Source organism: Giraffa tippelskirchi, chromosome 4 (genome assembly GCF_054371585.1).
Source record: "Giraffa tippelskirchi isolate mGirTip1 chromosome 4, T2T-mGirTip1v1.2.pri, whole genome shotgun sequence".
Classification (NCBI taxonomy): domain Eukaryota; kingdom Metazoa; phylum Chordata; class Mammalia; order Artiodactyla; family Giraffidae; genus Giraffa; species Giraffa tippelskirchi.
In genome coordinates this window covers 177,121,115-177,141,916 of record NC_137278.1, presented here as the reverse complement: position 1 = coordinate 177,141,916, position 20,802 = coordinate 177,121,115, and the positions used below count along the sequence as shown (strand labels likewise).

Sequence of the window (20,802 nt, the reverse complement as noted above, 5' to 3'; positions counted from 1 at the left end):
ATCGGTGATGCCATCCAGCCATCTCATTCTCTGACACCCTTTTCTCCTTCTTCATGAGATTCTCATGGCTGGCCATTCCCTCCTCCTGTGGATCATGTTTTGTCAGAACTCTCCATTGTGACCTGTTTGTCTTGGGTGGCCCTACATGGTATGGCTCGTAGCTTCATTGAGTTACACAAGTAACTTCACCACAACAAGGCTGTGGTTCCATGCAGGGGCCACGTACCTTAATGTAGGTTAAGAGAGAAGTTTTTATACAGAAGACTCCTCTAGGTTCCAGAGTCATCTTTAGAAAGGGGATAAATTTCTCCTGTGGCGAGAAGAAAAAATTACCCACAGAGAATGGCTAAACCTGAGCAAGAAGAAAACAAAGAATGAACACTCACAGATCAGCTACATTGAAGTAGAGGGACTTTTTGAATTAGATAAAGAATAGTCTGAAAAGTCAGAGAATCAAGATAGAATTTTGTTAAGGTTGATGGGGGAGTGAATTTCTGTAAAGAGACTAACTCAGTCTCAGATGCTTGTATATTTTAGGGAGTAAATCTAATTGGGAGATAATAAACATACACACATATGTCTTAGATACAGTGATTGTAAAACATATTCAGGTCACTACAGAATATTAACAATGAGACTATTATTATAAAGTTGGGCAGAATGTTGCCTATGCACCTCAGTCACATGGTGATCAAGGATTCATAGCAAAGTACTAGAAAACAAAGAGCACAGAATTATTCATACTCCTTACAACAGGACTCATATAATCCATTTTTAACTCAGAAGTCTTGTTATCAAATATTTCTATAAAATCCTACGTTTGGGGTATCTCATAAATCTATATAGATACACTATATATAAACCTAACTTTACTTCAAAGTAACTTCATTAATGTAGAAGCTAATTTTATTGTCACTTAATCTCTAATGACTTAATCTCTAATCATTATCTAAAGTTATGGTTAGCATTTGTTAAATTGGTAGAGAAATTAGGCAAAGGGGTTTAAGATTTGGGGTTTAAGATATACATCTAGCAAAGATTCTGATAAGTGTATTAAAATAATGTAAAAACTTATAACATGAATAGTAGTTAAAACAATGCCTTAGCTGTTTGTTAGTAGACTCCCCCATCCTCCCAAAAAAGCCTTTTTTGTTTGTCGCTTGTTGCCAGAAACAGATTTAGACACTGCAGGTTTGATAAACTTTGTGCCTTTATATGCTTTCAAACTTAGAAATTGTCATCAAGGTAAAAATTAATTAGAGTTTTATTTATAACTTAAATTGTAAGCCAGGTATTCCTGGATGACAGCTTAACAAGTATGCAGGCAGAACTGTCTCCAATAGTAATAATTCTCAGATATTTGGATGACTTTTTCCTATGTGAGGTGTCATTTGACATATCGACAAAGAATTCTTTTTATCATTAGAATCACCTAATATCCAAACTTAAAGAAACAAATGGAAGGCCCTTCTACTGTTCATATGTAATACTTTGCTTTTTCTGGTCAACTTAAAAGAGTGATCAGAATACTGCTTGGTGTTCCACCATGATCTTTCAAACTCCATTTTTCAAACTTCAGAGTTTTCTCATGATGTGTTAATTCTGTGGTGGACCAAAATTTTTGAAAAACTTTAATTCAAATTCAATTTATCTTAGTTGTAGCAGCCCTTGCATGGCTTTCTGCCCAGAGTATTGCCTGTTCCATCTGCAAAAGTGGTAGAGTAAGTTCTAAGGAAGCAATGTGATAGCTTAATATAGATGTAAAACCTAGGTCATATTTGGATTTTTCAATATGCATCACATAAAGTAGTGTTAGCAGACACAGATACAACATTTAATTAAGGATTGGGAATTACGTGAATAATTTTGGAGTTAGAATTAACTCAGAATATTAAAAAATTCAAAATTTTTAATGTTTTCATAAAGTTTAATGACCTAATCCTGAGATCTCAGTTTAAAGATCACTGCATTATTGAGGATATTCCAAAGATGAACAGGGGGAGAGAAGGGCAAGGCACCAATGATTTATTCTTTGTCTCCATAATAAGCATCATGTCTGCAGTCACCTCTGTAATGAGAGTGATTCTTCCTTTACTTAAATTGAAATTAAACTGTTCCACTTTTGGCATGCTTAAGATTGTTAGGATTTCAGACATTTAAGTTCGAGGTCTGAAGGCTGTTATTCCTACAGAGCTGTGACTACAGTGTTTCTTATAGTCTTGGTCATGAAAGGTAGGGACTCTCTCTGAAATATTTTAACCAATCTATATATCATAAACCCAACTGGCTCATCTATGAGAGTCAGTTTATAATATCCATCATAGTAATCAAAAAACCCTTAATTTTAGACATGAAAACCCATTTATAGCATTTATTTTATTGATTAGCAAAGTCTGAAGTGTTAATGGAAGACAGTAATAGCTGAAGCACTTATCCTTGCTGTGTTTGGAAAACAGTCTTCCTGATTAAACACCATCTGAATACTTCTAGTGTTAACTCTAGATTATGGCAACTGATGATCATTAGATGATAAAGTAAATTAAGTAACATATATGAATGCATATCATATTGCCTACACTAAAGTATTTTGAGGTAAGATATAACAAACTAGTGGTAAAGAGCCTGCTTGCCAATGTAGGAGACACAAGAGATGCAGGTTTGATCCCTGGATTGGGAAGATCGCCTGGAGGAGAGTATGGCAACCCATTCCAGTATTCTTGTCTGGAGAACCCCATGGATAGAAGAGCCTGGTATACTACAATCCATAACATGCATGCACACACATAATAAGCAAATTCAAACTGACTTAACATTCCACACAGTATTCAACACTGAATATTGAGGATGAGTAGCAGAAAAGTCAAACTATGTTGATTTGATTTGAAGCTCACATAAATGAACAATGAATACAGGAAAAGCAAGGGGCCAGAGGAGTGCCTGTTTTAAAACTTTTACAGCTTGTTCTTTTGCAGCTTGATCCTTATATCCTTTCGTCTATTTGCAATGCTACAGATCTTTGTTTATTTAATCAGCGTTCCAGCTCCATGTCTCCTTCAATTTTTGGTCACAAGATGACTACCTTCAACAACAAGGACCACATGCTTTCTCATTCAAATCAAGGGTGGGGTAGGAGGGGAGAGGGTGCCACGTCACACAACCTTGGGCAAAGTCCTGTGGTTGGTGCTCACTCTCAAACCGTTTGTTATGGCCAGGGGAACACCATAGGTCAGGACTGATCCAAATTGTATTTATTTTGGGATAAGGGTGAGGTTAATTCCACCTAAATTTCTGAGGTATGTGCTACACAACGTAGGAAGAGTAAAATAAATGTCAGGCAAGCATTCACTACAATCACTTTCAAAGCATGTAAATATATAACAATGATATAATTTTTTCTGTTGAAGTGAAAACAAAAACAAAAACAAAAATCTTATGCTAAGCATATGTAATAAAGATCCTGACTCTATTTTTGATGTTTGACCACTGACAACTTTCAAGCCACACCTGTTCTTTCTTGACCCACATCTGGGCAGGCTGATATGAAAGCCCCGATGCTCCTTCTCTGGTGCCATAGAGAAATTCAAGCTGTAGAAGCCCTGGTGGCCGCATGAGAATTTTCATCTTAGAGCCACAGCCTACCCACCATAAAACGCCCAAGGCCAGTCTTCTCCAACTCCGCTACAAAGACATTTTGGATTTGCTTGGGAGGCTTGCCCTGTTCTTTCTAGAAAGTCTCATTATGTGAGCAATAACTTTCATTATGTGTGGTTGAAATCTGAATCAAATTTCAGGTGTGTGTCCATTTCACTTCTGTGGGTGATTGCAATAGCATATAAGCTATAAGAGCAATAAGTTGTAGTGTTTCATTATTCTTATCAGCAAGTGTATCATCTTCTTCTTGAATCCTCTACTTCTTTAAAAATCACCAGAAAGTTGGGATATATCTTTTGCTCTTTCTTAATTTTCTTTTTTGTTTTTTTTGCTGCCCACCGTGCCTTTCAAATTCTCTTTACCAACTTCATGGCTAGTACCTCAACTCAGACTTTCAAAGTTTCTCATTCTAATTATTTCATCAGTCTTCTATTATAATAATTGGTTTGTTTTCCCAGTCTTGGCCATTTATTCTCTAATATTTCTATCTTCCACACTGCTCCTGAAGTAACTCTCCCCCAAACTTGCCCAAACAATCCATAGATTTCCACTAGATTTCAAACTCCTTAGAAGTTAGCAAAACTATTCATCTTGCCCTTACATTTTCCCATTTCCTGTGCCACATTTCCACTCATCATCACCTTTGCTTCCATTATACCTACATGCACACTACACAACACTTAAGTCAACAGTTCATATGCAAGGAAACACATATAAAGGTACATGCTTCTTTGTCTGGAGCACATTTTCATCTTTTCTTAGCTTGGTCAATTCTAATTGATTCTTCAAGATTCATCTTGCCCTTTACATTTTGTGAGAAGTATTTTCTGTTCAGTGCAGAGTGAGTGAAATGTCCCTCCACATTTCAACAACAAACTTGATTTCAGTGCTTACTATCATTCTAGTTGATTTGATCCTCTACATCTTTCTCCAAATTTGATCTTCTTGAGGGCAGGAACTATGTTTCTCATCTCAGAACGTTACAATCTATTAGCGTGGTAAGTCTGTAGATACGTTAAATAACAAAGGTAACTAACAATAAAAAAGATGACTTAGAGAAAGTAAGTAATAGAGTCATAAGTTCTAGAGGAGATAAAAAGGCTCACTGTGGAGAAATTAGGGCCTTAGTACATTGCACATGAGAATGAAAAAATAGTAGCCACTTTGGAAAACAGTTCAACTGTTCCTCAAAAGTTTCAACATAGAGTTACCACATGACCCAGCAATTCCACTGCTATATATATATATATACTCAAGAGAAGTGAAAACGTATGTTGATTCAAAAACTTGTATATCAATGTTTATAGAAGCATTACTCATAATAGCCTAAAAGCAGAAACAATCCAAATGTCTACCAATTGAAGAATGGATAAACAAAGTTTGTCAACATGGCTTGAAGTGAAAGAAGCCAGTCACAAAAGACTGCATATTGCATGATTCTGTTCATAGGACATGTCCTGAATAGACAAACCTATAGAGACAAAGGTAGATTAGTGCCTGTCTAGGGCATCAGAGCAGAGAAGGAAATGGCACTCCACTCCAGTACTCTTGCCTGGAAAATCCCATGGATGGAGGAGCCTGGTAGGCTGCAGTCCGTGGGGTCGCTAAGAGTCAGACACGACTGAGCGACTTCACTTTCACTTTTCCCTTTCATGCACTGGAGAAGGAAATGGCAATCCACTCCAGTATTCTTGCCTGGAGAATCCCAGGGACAGTGGAGCCTGGTGGGCTGCCGTCTATGGGGTCGCACAGAGTCGGACACGACTGAAGCGACTTAGCAGCAGCAGCGGCAGCGGGGCATCAGGGAAAAGGGAACAAGAGGAATGGGGAGTGACTGACAAAGGCTATGAGGTTTCTTTTGGGGGTGATGAAAATGTTCTGAAGTTGACTGTTGTGATCGTTGCATCACTTTGTGACTATACCAACAACCACTGAACTGTACTTAATAAAAGGAGAGAATGACTTCCTGGAGCTGGAGAAATCTGGATACACAAATGAATGATGTGAAAAGCAGAGACAGCACGTTGTAGTGGATTAACAAATCTTTTTGTTCGGCAGACTTGATCTGAATCTTCTCTGCCACTTGGTCAAGTTACCTTTCATAAGCCTGTATCCTCATCTAAAAAGTGAGTATATCAGTATACTTATTTCAGAGGATTAGTGTGATGACAAATTATATAACAGATGAAAATATTTAGCCGGGAACAAAGTGAGTGTTCAATAAATATTAGTTTCTATTATTATTATACATCTGCTCAATATTGAATATTGGATTAGGTGGGCAGAAGGAGCATGTTATATCAGTGAAAACTCTCAGAAACTCATTTGATGTTTCTAGCAGAAAGAAATTTGAGGCACAAAATAATAGAAAGATAATTGTATGTATTCAGCTTAAGAAACATTTATTAAATTCTTTCTTCTAATCACTAGACAGTGTGCTAGATTGCAGAATATAAAAGATAAAGGAGAATTAGACTAGAAGATGTGAAAATGAGAAGTGGTCCTTGACTTGGTGGTCCAGTAGACAGGTAAACAAATAATGTGTAAGAAAGTATCCTATTTCTTATAATAGAAATGTGGGCTTTGCACACACCTAAGATGGTGGACAGGAAAAAAGGGTACATAAGACGTGACATCTATGCTCAATATTGAAACTGTTTGTTAACCCCATTGAGCCTGCAATTACTGGAAAACTGATTGTTAGGATTCTTTCCTGACATTTTCCACCTCCAAAACAGAGCAGAGATGATTACAGGCTTGATCCACTTTTTTTCAATGGAAAGGTGAGAAAAATAATGTCCAAAATGTTAAAGTTCAAAACGTTAAAGAATGCCTGTTATACAATGATCATCAATATTCTAGACACTAATGATCAAATTCCCAGGCTACTTGTCTTTCTTATTTGGCTGTTGACTCCTTGAAGGCAAAAATGTTGAGTGTATCTTGTGCTCTCTTGGATTGTCCCAACTTGGCTCAGTAGTAACATTAAAAAATTGTTAAATAAATGTTTCCCAAATCCCTCTTGGCTTTCCCAATGGCTCGGTGGTAAAGAATTCACCTGCCAATGCAAGAGTCACAGGTTTGATCTCTGGGTGGGAAAGATCCACTGGAAAAAGTAATGGCAACCCACTCCAGTTATCTTGCCTGGGAAATCCCATGGACAGAGGTACCTGGTGGGCTACAATCCATGGGGTTGCAAAGAGTCATGACTCAGTGACTGCTGCTGCTGCTGCTAAGTCGCTTCAGCCGTGTCCGACTCTGTGCGACCCCATAGACGGCAGCCCACCAGGCTCCACCGTCCCTGGGATTCTCCAGGCAAGAATATGGAGTGGGTTGCCATTTCCTTCTCCAGTGCATGAAAGGGAAAAGTGAAAAGTGAAGTCGCTCAGTCATGTCCGACTCTTAGCGACCCCATGAACTGTAGCCTACCAGGCTCCTCCGTCCATGGGATTTTCCAGGCAAGAGCACTGGAGTGGGGTGCCATTGCCTTCTCCGGACTCAGTGACTAAACAACAAATCCCTATTATGTCAAAATTGGAATAATCTTTATTAAAAAACAAAATCTATATAACTATGGGTGTCTTCCCTAGCCGCTCAGACGGTAAAGAATCTGTTGGCAATGTGGGCGACCTAGGTTAGATCTGAAATGGAACAACTTTATATAACCATGCTTGTTTTCAAATAAAATGGTCAGTTTTGTCATTCTCTCTTTTCTTTAGGAGAACTATTTGAAGGTTTGGAAAACAGGGGGTACCTTGGCAGCTGAAAACAGATTTTCCTTTGAACAGAGATGGCATGTACAGATCGCTATGATGTGGAGATAAAGACAAGAACAAACGTAACTCTAGAACAGAGCTCTTTGGCTGGAGTCATGCAGCAGTGGTCTGGAGCGGCTCTGGACTTGACCACAACCCGGTGCTTTGAGAGTTCTGATGGTCAAGAGGAGACGTTGTCTAGTCCACTCTTTTCTTGAGCACTTAACTCAGCTCCAGTATTTAGGGTACTCTGCTTGGAGGTGGTTAAGAAATCAGGACCTGCTCTTCTCAGGACCAGTCCTACAAAGTCCTAGACAGGAGTGACATTATGGGGATGGTTTGACTCGTATGGGTTAGGCACAGAAACAGGGTCTGTCATTCAAGTGAACAAGAAGCTGTAATCAACAGGAGGTAGCGCCTGAGTCAACCTGTTTTATAGGGAAGCGCTATGATGCCTACAGGAGCCAAGAGTGGCGGGCCTCTGAAGATGGGACCTGGGGCTCGCGCTTGGCCTGGGCACACGTGACGCGCCTCTGGGCGTTGAGTGACAGGCGCGGTGTTGGGCGGGCCTTGGCGGAAATCAACTTCCGGGGGCAGAGGCTCTGGAAGCCGGGTGGTGAGTGCGCTGTCCCAACGCGTGTGCCTGGGCCGCAGTCCCCCAGGTCTGGGTTGCGCTTGGGTGCACGCGCGTGGCTGTGTGCTGGGGGTGGCTCACCTGGCGCTGTGGGGGAGCAGCGCGGCGCTGGTGGCGGTGGCGGCAGGCGGCAGCGGCGAGAGCCCGGGCGCAGGTAAACGGACGCTCGCCTTCTGGGCCTGGGTGTGGGGCCCGGGCCGCACGAGGCCGGCGGCGCGCCCTGAGGCGGCCAGGGCGCGGGCGGGGAGCGCGGCCGGGCTTCAGCCATCGGCGGGTACGGTCTCGGGCCGGGGAGTCACGGGGCGTGACCCGCCGCCGGCTGGAGCTGAGCCTCGCTCCCCAGCGGGCGGTGTCTACCCGTGCTTGCCCTCGCCGGCAAATTTCTGCCCCTGCATATTCCAGAACCTAATGTTTTCGGAAGTCTACGCACAAATACACGTGATTACTGTGTCACCAAAGCGCCCATGAACGGTGACTTTGATCCTTGCCGAGTTTTCAGCGATCGCGCCTGGTTTATGTTTTCCCTTTGACTTAAGTACAGCAGGGTCCGTCAGTCAGTCACATTTCCTTGTCGTTACTTTGGGCCACAGGCTGCAATAAAAGTAGCATTTCAGGGTGAAGGCAGTGGCTGGTAACTTTCCAAGTGGTGAGGCATCCTTCATCCCCCGTAAGTGCGCCCCCTCTCCCACAATAAAGATGATTCTTCCATCTGCCCTTGTTGCATACTGGGGAGCAAAGCCTTGGACGGAAAACCTATGTTTGGCTTCACTTGAAGGAGTGGGAACGCTATTAAAAGCAGCGCTGAGTGTTTTGTTTTGTTTTTTTTGGTAGGATGATGTTGCTACTGCTACTCTCACTTGCTTCCCTGATGAGAGTTGGGGCACAACCTGATTACCTCGGGGGGTCAAGTTCTGACCACAGCTGTAGGTGATTCAGCGGCCCCTTAGGAATTAGAACTCTTTTTCTCCTTAGCTCCCTTTCTGAACTGTACAGGAACTGATGCCCACCTTACTCGTTAAATATTTATAGGGCGGTAGTAGTTGGATGAAGGCTTTTGGACGGCATTTTGGATGTTGCATTCTTGCTGGTGATTGGGGTGGGCTGAAGTTTCATCTTGTCACGGGGGAATGGGCTAACATTTCACCCTACAATTTAAGACCGAATTCACAGAATATTTAGTTGGGTGGGAGGACAGGTACTGGCAATAAATTCGCGTTGTTCTCTGCCATCGGAGACCTGTATCCTTCATCTCATTTGCTTTCTGCTGCAGTTTCTGTTGCATTGAGGGGATTAGCGCTGCTGTACCTATAAGGTTAATGGAGCTAGAGGATGCCAGAGAGAGTGCACCTGTATGGTGCTGGCGAGCGAGTAAATTGTGTGGTAAAGAATTGCCCTGGTTACAAAGTTTGGTATCCTGCAGGCTGGCTAGGAGGTTGTTCTGTGAGTTGGGAAATCTTATTATTAACTGGTTTCCCAGCAACAGTACACGCCAAATGGAATAAACATAAAGAAAACAGAGTGGTGAAAGTTACAATGTACCTAACTTTTATTGCATGGAAACATGTATCTTCTTATTGGAGTGATCAGCTCAAAACTCCTGTTTTATTTTAATCATTTTATTTAATCTTAGTATCAGATAAACAGCAACTGCAGAAAGTCATGTGGAGAGACAGCATTTTTTTTTTTTTTTGGATGGCAGTGGGGAAAAAAAAGAAGATAGATGGTTACCAAGTAGCTAGTCTGAAGCTTAAATGGACAAATAGGAATTTGCCTAGTTGGAGGCATTTTATCTTGTATTCCTAGCTATAGATATATGGTTGTAAAGTATATAATGGTTACCAAGTAGTTAGTCTAAAGCTTACATGGACAAATAGGAATTTGCCTAGTTGGAGGCATTTTATCTGGTATTCCTAGCTATAGATATATGGTTGTAAAGTATATAGGATTGTTATGAATAAAGAAAACTGTTCATTGTCTTGTTCTTCATAGCAGAAATTGGGGTGGAAGTACATTCGGTTGGATGAGGTCATTTTTATTAGTAACTTGGAAAGGGCATGTTTAGGTGAGTGTTTCCAAATTTTAGCTTGTAATCACTGTGCCTCCTTTATCAATCTGTTACTTGTGACTTTTGGTCTTTCTTGAAACTCATCAAATCTTGTTATTTTCTGTCTAAACAATGAGAACAATAAAAAGGACACTCTGGAGTAACTTTCTATACCAATGTGTTTCCTTCTTACTAATGATAGGTCAGTTTTTTGATTTGTAATATTTCCAAGAATTTTTTGTTTCCCCCACTGTTTCTCCTCCACCCTAATTACCATTTAGATGGGTTGTCATTTAATTTGAAACATATTTTTCAAAGCTTCCCTGGTGGCTCAGTGGTAAAGAACCCACCTGCTAATGCAGGAGACTGGGACTTGATCCCTGGGTGGGGAATATTCCCTGGAGAAGGAAATGACATCCCATTCCTGTATTCTTGCCTAGAAAATTCCTCGGACAGAGGAGTCTGTGGGCTACAGTCCACGGCGTTGCAAAGAGTCAGACATGACTGAGCAATTAAACAACAACATATTTTTCAAAAGAGCATGTCCTGTGTCTTTTAAAATGTGGTCTTATTGAGGTATAGTTTATAAGTAAAAACAGTCTCTTAGTATCTTGTTCTTTAAACTGACACATGCACAATAGTCCTATAACTACCACCACAATCCAGACACAGAACATTTCTATCATTCCAAAAAGTTCCCTCATGCTCCTTTGTAGTTGGTTTCCTCCCCTCAGTGGTAGATCAGGCAACCACTGATCTGTTCCCTATCCGTATAGCTTTGTCTTTTCTGGAATGTCATATAAACAGACTCCTACAACAAATAGAATTTTTTTCTGGTTTCTTTCACTTAATGCTTTTGTGATTCATCCATTTTGGTGGATGTATCAGTGCTTTGTCCTTTTTGCTTTATTGCCAGGTACTATTTCATTTCTTTGCATTGATCACTGAGGAAGGCTTTCTTATCTCTCCTTGCTATTCTTTGGAACTCTGCATTCAAATGGGTATATCTTTCTTTTTCTCCTTTGCCTTTAGCTTCTCTTCTTTTCTCAGCTATTTGTAAGGCCTCCTCAGACAACCATTTTGCCTTTTTGTATTTGTTTTTCTTGGGGATGGTCTTGATCACTGCCACTGTACAATGTCACGAACCTTCCTCCATAGTTCTTCAGGCACTCTATCAGATCTAATTCCTTGAATCTATTTGTCACTTCCACTGTATAATCATAAGGGATTTGATTTAGGTCATACCTGAATGGTCTCATGGTTTTCCCTACTTTCTTCAATTTAAGTCTGAATTTGGCAATAAGGAGTTCATGATCTGAGCTACAGTCAGCTCCCGGTCTTGTTTTTGCTGACCTTATAGAGCTTCTCCATCTTTGGCTGCAAAGAATATAATCAGTCTGATTTTGGTATTAATCATCTGGTGATGTCCATGTGTAGAGTCTTCTCTTGTTGGAAGAGGGTGTTTGCTATGACCAGTGTATTCTCTTGGCAAAACTCTGTTAGCCTTTGACCTGCTTCATTTTGTACTCCAAGGCTAAATTTGCCTGTTACTCCAGGTATCTCTTGACTTCCTACTTTTGCATTCCAGTCCCCTATGATGAGAGGGATATCTGTTTGGGGTGTTAGTTCTAGAAGGTCTTATAGGTCTTCATAGAACTGTTTAACTTCAGCTTCTTCAGCATAACTAGTTGGGACATAAACTTGGATTATTGTGATATTGAATGGTCAAATGGGAAAGACCAGAGATCTCTTCAAGAAAATTAGTGATACCAAGGGAACTTTTCATGCAAAGATGGGCACAATAAATGACTGGTATGGACTAACAGAAGCAGAAGATATTAAGAAGAGGTGGCAAGAATACACAGAAAAATTATACAAAAAAGATCTGCATGACCCAGATAACCACGATGTGTGATCACTCCTCTAGAGCCAGACATCCTGGGATGCGAGGTCAAGTGGGCCTTAGGAGGCATCACTGCAAACTAAGCTAGTGGAGGTGATGGAATTCCAGTTGAGCTATTTCAAATCCTAAAAGATGATGCTGTGAAAGTGCTGCATTCAATACGCCAGCAAGTTTGGTCAGCAGTGGCCACAGAACTGGAAAAGGTCAGTTTTCATTCCAGTCTCAAAGAAAGGCATTGCCAAAGAATACTCCAACTACTGCACAATTGCACTCATCTCACATGCTAGGAAAGTAATGCTCAAAATTCTCCAAGCCAGGCTTCAGCAATATGTGAACCGTGAACTTCCAGATGTTCAAGCTGGATTTAGAGAAGGCAGAGGAACCAGAGATCTAATTGCCAACATCTGCTGGATCATCAAAAAAGCAAGAGAGTTCCAGAAAAACATTTACTTCTGCTTTATTGATTACGCCAAAGCCTTTGACTGTGTGTATCCCAACAAACTGTGGAAAAATTTTCAGGATTTGGGAATATCAGACCACCTGACCTGCCTCCTGAGAAATCTGTATCCAGGTCAAGAAGCAACAGTTAGAACCAAACATGGAACAATGGACTGGTTCCAAATCAGGAAAGGAGTACATCAAGGCTGTATATTGTCACTTTGCTTATTTAACGTCTATGCAGAATACATCATGAGAGACACTGGGCCAGCTGAAGGACAAGCTGGAATCAAGATTGCTGGGAGAAATATCAATAACCTCAGATACGCAGATGATACCCCTATTTTGGCAGAAATTGAAGGAGAACTGAAGAGCCTCTTGAAGAAAGTGAAAGAGGAGAATGAAAAAGCTGGTTTGAAACTCAACATTCAAAAAATGAAGTTCATGGTATCCGGTCCCATCACTTTATGGCAGATAGATGGGGAAACAATGGAAACAGTGACAGACTTTATTTTCCTGGGCTCCAAAATCACTGCAGATGGTGACTGCAGCCACAGAATTAAAAGACGCTCCTTGGAAGAAAAGCTATGACCTAGACAGCATATTAACAAACAGAGACAATACTTTGCCAACAAAGGTCTGTCTAGTCAAAGCTATGGTCTTTCCATAGTCGTGTATGGATGTGAGAGTTGGACTGTAAAGAAAGCTGAGTGCTGAAGAATTGATGCTTTTGAACTGTGGTGTTTGAGAAGACTCTTGAGAGTCCCTTGGACTGCAAGGAGATCCAACCAGTCCATCCTAAAGGAAATCAGTGCTGAATATTCATGGGAAGGACTGATGTTGAAGCTGAAACTCCAATACTTTGGCCACCCGATGTGAAGAACTGACTCATTTGAAAAAAACCCTGTTGCTGGGAAAGATTGAAGGCAAGGAGGAGAAGGAGATGACAGAGGATGAGATAGTTGGATGGCATCACCGACTCTATGGACATGAGATTGAGCAATCTCTGGGAGTTGGTGATGGACAGGGAAGCCTGGCATGCTGCAGTCCTTGGGATCACAAAGTGTTGGACACGACTGAATGACTGAACTGACTGCCTATTTCATTTTATGGCTATATTGCAGTCTATTTATTCACCAGTTGACGGACATTTAGGTTGTTTCCAGTGTTTATCATTTAGGAATGAAGCTGCTATAAACGTTCATGTACATTTGTTTGTACATTCTTCTGTGGGTCTTTGTGTAGATATATGCTTTCATATCTTTTGGTTAAATTTCTGGGAGTATGAGTCTTTGATCATGTGGCAAAGGTTCACTTAAGTTTATAACAAATTACCAAAGATAAGAAATTACCAACATTGTTTGATGCTTCCATTTTCTCCACGTGCTGGTCAGCATTTGTCATTTTGCTTTTAATTTTGGCTATTCTAATAGATATTTAGTGCAATCTCAATGCTGTTTTAGTTTGAATTTTCCTATCAGCTAATATGTTGAGCTTCCCTGGTGGCTCACATAGTGAAGATTCTTCCTACAACACGGGAGACCTGGATTCGATCCCTGAGTTGGGAAGATTCCCTGGAGGAGGGCATGATAACCCCCTCCAATATGCTTGTCTGGAGAATCCCTATGGACAGAGGAGCCTGGTGGGCTACAGTCCATGGGGTTGCAAAGAGTTGGACACGACTTAGCGACTAAGCACAGCAATACATTGAACATCTTTTCATGTGCTCGTTTGCTGTCATTTGCTATCTCTGTGTTTTCTTATGTGAAGTATCTGTTAAAATCTTTGGTCTGTTTTCTTATTGAGTTGTAAGAAGTCTGGATACAATTCCTTTATCATATATATGTTGACAGATATTTTCTTTCAGTCTGTGGTTTGTCTTTTTATTTTAATTGTATCTTTCAAAGAGTTGAAGTTGTACATTTTGAAGAAATCCACATTATCATTTTTTTTTCTTTTGTGATTTGTGCTTTTGCATCCTATCTAGAAAATTTTGACTAATCCAGAGATACAGTGATTTTTTTTTTCCTGTGTTTTCTGTTAGAACTTTTATAGTTTTAGATTTTACCTTTAGGTCTGTGATCTGTTTTGATCAGCCTTTTATTCATTTCTGTATGTAGTACAAGATATGTGTCAAAGTTCTTTTTCTCTCTCTCTTTCTTTTTTTTGTATATGGACACCTACTTTGTCCAGTAACACTTGTTGAAAAGACTATCCTTACTATCCTTTCTTCAATAAAATTTCTTAGCACATTTGTCAGAAATCAATTGACTCTATGTGTCGATATGTTCCTGGACTCTCAGTTCTGTTCTCTCATTCCATGTGTCTTTCCTTTGGCCAAAACTACACTGTCTTCATTAATGTAACTTCGTAGTTTTGTTTTGAAATTAGGAAGTCTGAGTCTTCCAATTTTTTCTTTTTTCTTTTTAATTGTTTTGGGTATCCTAGCTCTTTCTTTCCATATATGTTTGTAGAATCAGCCTATTTCTATAAAAAAGCATCCTGGAATTTTAATTCTGGATGCATTAAAGTTATAATTTTGCTTAAAGAGAAATGACATCTGAGTGGTTTCTAATCCATTAATAAAGCCTTGATTTTTCTCATTAATATTTTAAGCTTTTAGCATAAAACTTTAATACACATTTAAAAAAAAATGTGTCTAACTGTTGCATGTTATTTGGTGCTGTTGTAAATGGTATTCATTGTAAATGTTGTAAATGGTATAATTCTGATAAAATTCTTTTAGTTGATTTTTTTAAAAAGTGACTATTACTCAAAATGTATAAACTTTTTTCAAATTCTTAATATACACTGCTCCCTTGTTTAATTTTATATTCCTAGAATTTATCTGCCTGGATCTTTATTTGCAATAAATTTTGGAGTGAAAGGTGACAGTTAATATTGTTGATTTTTTTGAGCATTGTTTCAAGATTGACTCCTAGGATTTCAGAAACTCAGTTTATTAGATTTATCTAATAAATCTAATTTAGTTTAGATCATTTATTTTATAGGTTTAGCACGTGTAATAAGTAAATGACCTTTCCTTCCACATTATTGTTTTGTTGCCAGTGATCTAGATAAAATTCCTGATGCATTTTGTGTAATGTAGAATGCTCAAGTTCTTTTGATAAGGATTGTAGAAATCTTTGTGTTCAAGATCATGCAGAAACTCTTTATGCATGTTGTTTTATTGAATTCCAACCAGAACCTTTTGTTGTAGGTAAGTAGTATTTTCTCCGTTTAATAGGTGAGGAAACTGAGTCTCAGACAAGTGAACAGTGTTATTCAAGGTTGTATCAACAGTGAGTGGTAGAGTTGGATCGATCACAAGTCTTTTTTTTATACTGCTTTTATTTGTAGACTATAATACCAATATGGAGTTCATGTAAGCATTTTGTATATATTCTGCTTATTCTGGATTGGTCTTCTAATTTTAATTTGTAGAATAAGCTCATTAAGCAATTTAATAAATCAACACAAGACAGTTTCAGTTAATTCTAAAATGCCCGAATAGAAATTTATATTATATTTATATCTTTTTGTATTGTCTAATTTTAAATTATTTTAGTTATTTCTTGCCCTGTATCCTTTTCCTTTCCCTGTCAAGTCTCCAATAAGGAGTAACAAGACTGTTGTTAGCTATCTGCTGTAGTTTTACTTAAAGAATTAGAGATACATTTATTGTCACTAGTAGAGAATACAATAATTTTAAAATTTTGAAATGAGAAGATTATTTTTAAGTCACAGATTTGTTAGATGAAGATCAGAAGTAATGTTAGCTACTTTAAAATGCAGCATGTTATAATTCTAGTAAACCTTTTATCCTTAGATGTGTGTGAACATTTTGGCATTTACATAATGCTGTTGAACACATATATTCATATAGACTAGTTATATCAATGTAAAAAACCACAGTTTTGTAAAGTGTGAAATAACTTTTTCCATGAAATGATATTCAGGGAAGACTGTCTTTCTTCTCCCTTTGCCAGGCTTGCTAACATAGATCATGTGCATCTCCTACCAAAAGCAGGCATAGATAGTGAAGAAGCAAGCCAAATTACCTTTTATATTGTGCCCAATTTTGTGGTAAAAGAGGGTCTACATGATCATTTCAAGATGTTTTACTTTTGTATTATAAGAATTCAAAACTTTTGCAACTGTAGTAAAGACAGTGCAAGATCCATTAATATGTGTGTGCTTCTCTGATAGACTTAGGGGTTTACATGAATTTTACTAAATAACTACATGTTGGAAGAATGAAAATCAGCTTTTTGGTTGACTTACAGACTTTTATGGATGCTCCAAACCTTGGGTTGTTTAGAGTATACCATTCTGCATATTGATTATAAAGTATTCAGTTATACTTCATGTGTTACTGGTGTGCAATATTGTACTTGTGTCTTTGAATCTAAGGCGTCTTGTAGTCAGCACGTAGTTGGATCATTCTTTTTCTTCATTCTGCAGATTTTAGCCTTTTGATCAGGTTGTTTAACACATGTGTATTTAAGATAATTGCTGATAGATAGGGATTATACTTGCCATTTTACTGGTAAGTCGGTGCATACGTAATTGCAGTTTTGAATCATGAATTTTAAATCATAACTAGGCTTAGGTACATCTTTATTAATCAAAATAGGAACCATTACAACCAACACATTTTTGCCAATGAGAAATAGGTTTGTTTATTCCTGTAGCATAAAAATCTGTGCTTTGGGATTTGATGAACTCTTGGAAAGAATTTTCTGCCTCCTGCTGGTTGTGGAAGCATTTTCCCTGCAAAAAGTAGTCCAGATGCTCGAAGAAGTGGTAGTTGGTTAATGAGAGGTCAGGTGAATATGGTGGATGAGGCAAAATTTTGTAGCCCAATTCATTCAACTTGTGAAGCGTTGGTTTTGCGATCTGTGGTCAGGTGTTGTCATGGGTAAGAATTGGGCCCTTTTTGTTGATCAATGTGTGCTGCAGACATTACAGTTTTTGGTGCATCTCATCGATTTGCTGAGCATACTTTTCAAATATAGTGGTTTCTCTGGGATTCAAAAAGCTATAGTTGTTTAGACTGGCAGCCGATCACCAAACAGTGACTGTGACCGTTGTTTTGGTGCAAGTTTGGCTTTGGGAAGTGCTTTGGAGCTTCTCAGTCCAGCCACTGAGCTGATTGTTGCTGGTTGTCGTATAACATCCATTTTTCTTTGCATGCCACAGTCCAGTCAAGGAATGGTTCATTGTTGTTGCATAGAATAAGAGAAGATGACTCTTCAGAACGACGATTTTTTTGATTTGCAGTCAATTCACAAGGCACCCATTTACCATGCCTTTTCACTTTTCCAATTTGCTTCAAATGCCAAAGGACTCAACTCAGTGGCTGACATTGTGTTCTTGGGCAACTTCTGTAGTTGTAAGAGAATCAGCTTCGATGATGTCTCTCAAATTGGTTGCTGTCAGCTTCTAATGGCTGGCCACTACATTCTTCATCTTCAAGGCTCTCATCTCCTTTGCAAAACTTCTCGAACCAACACTGCACCGTAAGTTTGTTAGAAGTTCCTGGGCCAAATGCGTTGTTGATATTGTGAGTTGTCTCTGATGTTTTACCTCCCATTTTGAACTCAGATAAGAAAATTGCTTGAATTTACTTTTTGTCTAACATCAGTTCCCTAGTCTAAAGTAAACATAAAATAAACAACAAGTCTGTTTTCACCTAGAGCCAGACATCCTGGAGTGTGAAGTCAAGTGGGACTTAGAAAGCATCGCTACGAACAAAGCAAGTGGAGGTGATGGAATTCCAGTTGAGCTATTTCAAATCCTCAAAGATGATGCTGTGAAAGTGCTGCACTCAATATGCCAGCAAATTTGGAAAACTCAGCAGTGGCCAGAGGAATGGAAAAGGTCAGTTTTCATTCCAGTCCCAAAGAAAGGCAATGCCAAAGAGTGCTCAAACTACGGCACAATTGCACTCATCTCACACGCTAGTAAAGTAATACTCAAAATTCTCCAAGCCAGGCTTCAAGTAATACCTGAACTGTGAACTTCCAGATGTTCAAGCTGGTTTTAGAAAAGGCAGAGGAACCAGAGATCAAATTGCCAACATCCGCTGGATCATCGAAAAAGCAAGAGAGTTCCAGAAAAATATCTATTTCTGCTTTATTGACTATGCCAAAGCCTTTGACTTGTGTGGATCACAATAAACTGTGGAAAATTCTGAAAGATATGGGAATACCAGATGACCTGACTTGCCTCTTGAGAAACCTGTATGCAGGTCAGGAAGCAACAGTTAGAACTGGACATGGAACAACAGACTGGTTCCAAATAGGAAAAGGAGTATGTCAAGGCTGTATATTGTCACCCTGCTTATTTCACTTATATGCAGAGTACATCATGAGAAACGCTGAGCTGGAAGAAGCACAAGCTGGAATCAAGACTGCCGGGAGAAATATCAATAACCTCAGATATGCAGATGACACCACCCTCTAGCAGAAAGTGAAGAAGAACTAAAGAGCCTCTTGATGAAAGTGAAAGGGGAGAGTGAAAAAGTTGGCTTAAAGCTCAACATTCAGAAAACTAAGATCATGGCATCTGGTCCCATCACTTCATGGGAAATAGATGGAGAAACAGTGGAAACAGTGTCAGACTTTATGTTTTTGTGCTCCAAGATCACTGCAGATGGTGACTGCAGCCATGAAATTAAAAGATGCTTACTCCTTGGAAGGAAAGTTGTGACCAACCTAGATAAGCATATTAAAAAGCAGAGACATTACTTTGCCAACAAAGGTCCATCTAGTCAAGGCTATGGTTTTTCCAGTGGTCATGTATGGATGTGAGAGTTGGACTGTGAAGAAAGCTGAGTGCCGAAGAATTAATGCTTTTGAACTGTGGTGTTGGAGAAGGCTCTAGAGTCCCTTGGACTGCAAGGAGATCCAACCAGTCCATCCTAAAGGAGATCAGTCCTGGGTGTTCACTGGAAGGACTGATGTTGAAGCTGAAACTCCAATACTTTGGCCACCTGATGTGAAGAACCGACTCATTGGAAAAGACCCTGATGCTGAGAAAGATTGAGGACAGGAGGAGAAGGGGACGACAGAGGATGAGATGGCTGGATGGCATCAGCGACTCGATGGACATGAGTTTGGGTAAACTCTGGGAGTTGGTGATGGACAGGGAGGCCTGGCGTGCTGCGATTCATGGGGTTGCAAAGAGTTGGACACGACTGAGCGACTGAACTCAACTGAACTGAAACAACAAGTAATAAGTCAGTAGAGAAAAAAATAAAGAAATGCACATTAAAATGATATTTAACATAACCACATTTAAGAATGTATTCCAATATCAAATGGCAAATTTCTATGAGCAAAAACTGCAATTACATTTGCACCAACCTAGTATTTGTTTTCTGTATATTTTTAAGTGTTTTTGTTTTTGCTGTTCCTTAATCCCATTGCTGCTTTGTGTTGTATTAAATAGATATTTTCTAGTGTGCCATTTTAATTCTTTTATTGTGTCTCTCACTATATTTAAGTTACTTTTTTAGTGATTGCCCTGGGGATTACAACTAATGACTTTATAACAGTCTGTTTGGTGTCTACGTTGAATTAGCACCGACTTAATCTCAAACTTATAAAAAGTTTGCTCTTATGTAGTTCCATTTCTTCTCCTTTGTTGTGCAACTATCGCATAAATTACATCTTTCTACTTTGATGCCCATCAAAACAGATTTGCAGTCGTTCTTTGTGCAGTTGTCTTGTAAATTGTATAGGTGAAAAAAGAATTACAAATATACCTTTTGTGAAAGTTGCTCAGGCGTCTCTGACTCTGTGACTCCATGGACCGTTGCCTGCCAGGCTCCTCTGCCCTTAGAATTCTCCAGGCCAGAATCCTGGAGTGGGTAGCCATTCTCTTCCTCCAAGGGATCTTCCCAACCCAGGGATCGAACCCAGGTCTTCCACATTGCAGGCGGATTCTTTACTGTCTGAGCCACCAGGGAAGCCCAAAATATACCTTTATATTTACACAGGTAAATATAAAAGACAATTTTTATGTTTACCTGTGTCTTTTTGCCTGTGTAGTTATCTTTAGTGGTGCTCTTTATTTCTCTGTGAGGATTCAGTTGCTTTGTATGGTTCTTTCATTTCAGCCTGATTACTCCTTTTAGAATTCCTCATAGATAAGACCTCCTGGTGATAAATTCTCTTTGTTTTTGCTTCGAGTAAGTCTTAATTTCTCCTTCTTTTTTTTTTTTTTTTTTAGTATTAGTTTTGCTGGGTATAGAATTCTTGGTTGAATTCTCTTTCAGCACTTTGGGCCATCTCATTGGCTTCTGGCTTCCGTGGTTGTTTATGAAAAGTCAGGTTAAAAATCGTATCACTGATTCCTTGTATGTGATGAG

General features: G+C 39.3%; 1 protein-coding gene across 18 annotated transcripts in view; it reads left to right on the top strand.

Annotated features, from left to right (window-relative positions):
* The first annotated feature begins 7,995 nt into the window (after positions 1-7,995).
* Positions 7,996-20,802, top strand: part of CCDC91 (coiled-coil domain containing 91) — a 381,232-nt gene continuing 368,425 nt past the window's right edge. For all 18 annotated transcript variants that reach the window (XR_014082453.1, XR_014082452.1, XR_014082451.1 and 15 more), the window contains exon 1: positions 7,996-8,194. The gene's annotated coding sequence lies outside the window, so the exon portion shown is untranslated. The remainder of the gene's footprint in view (positions 8,195-20,802) is intronic.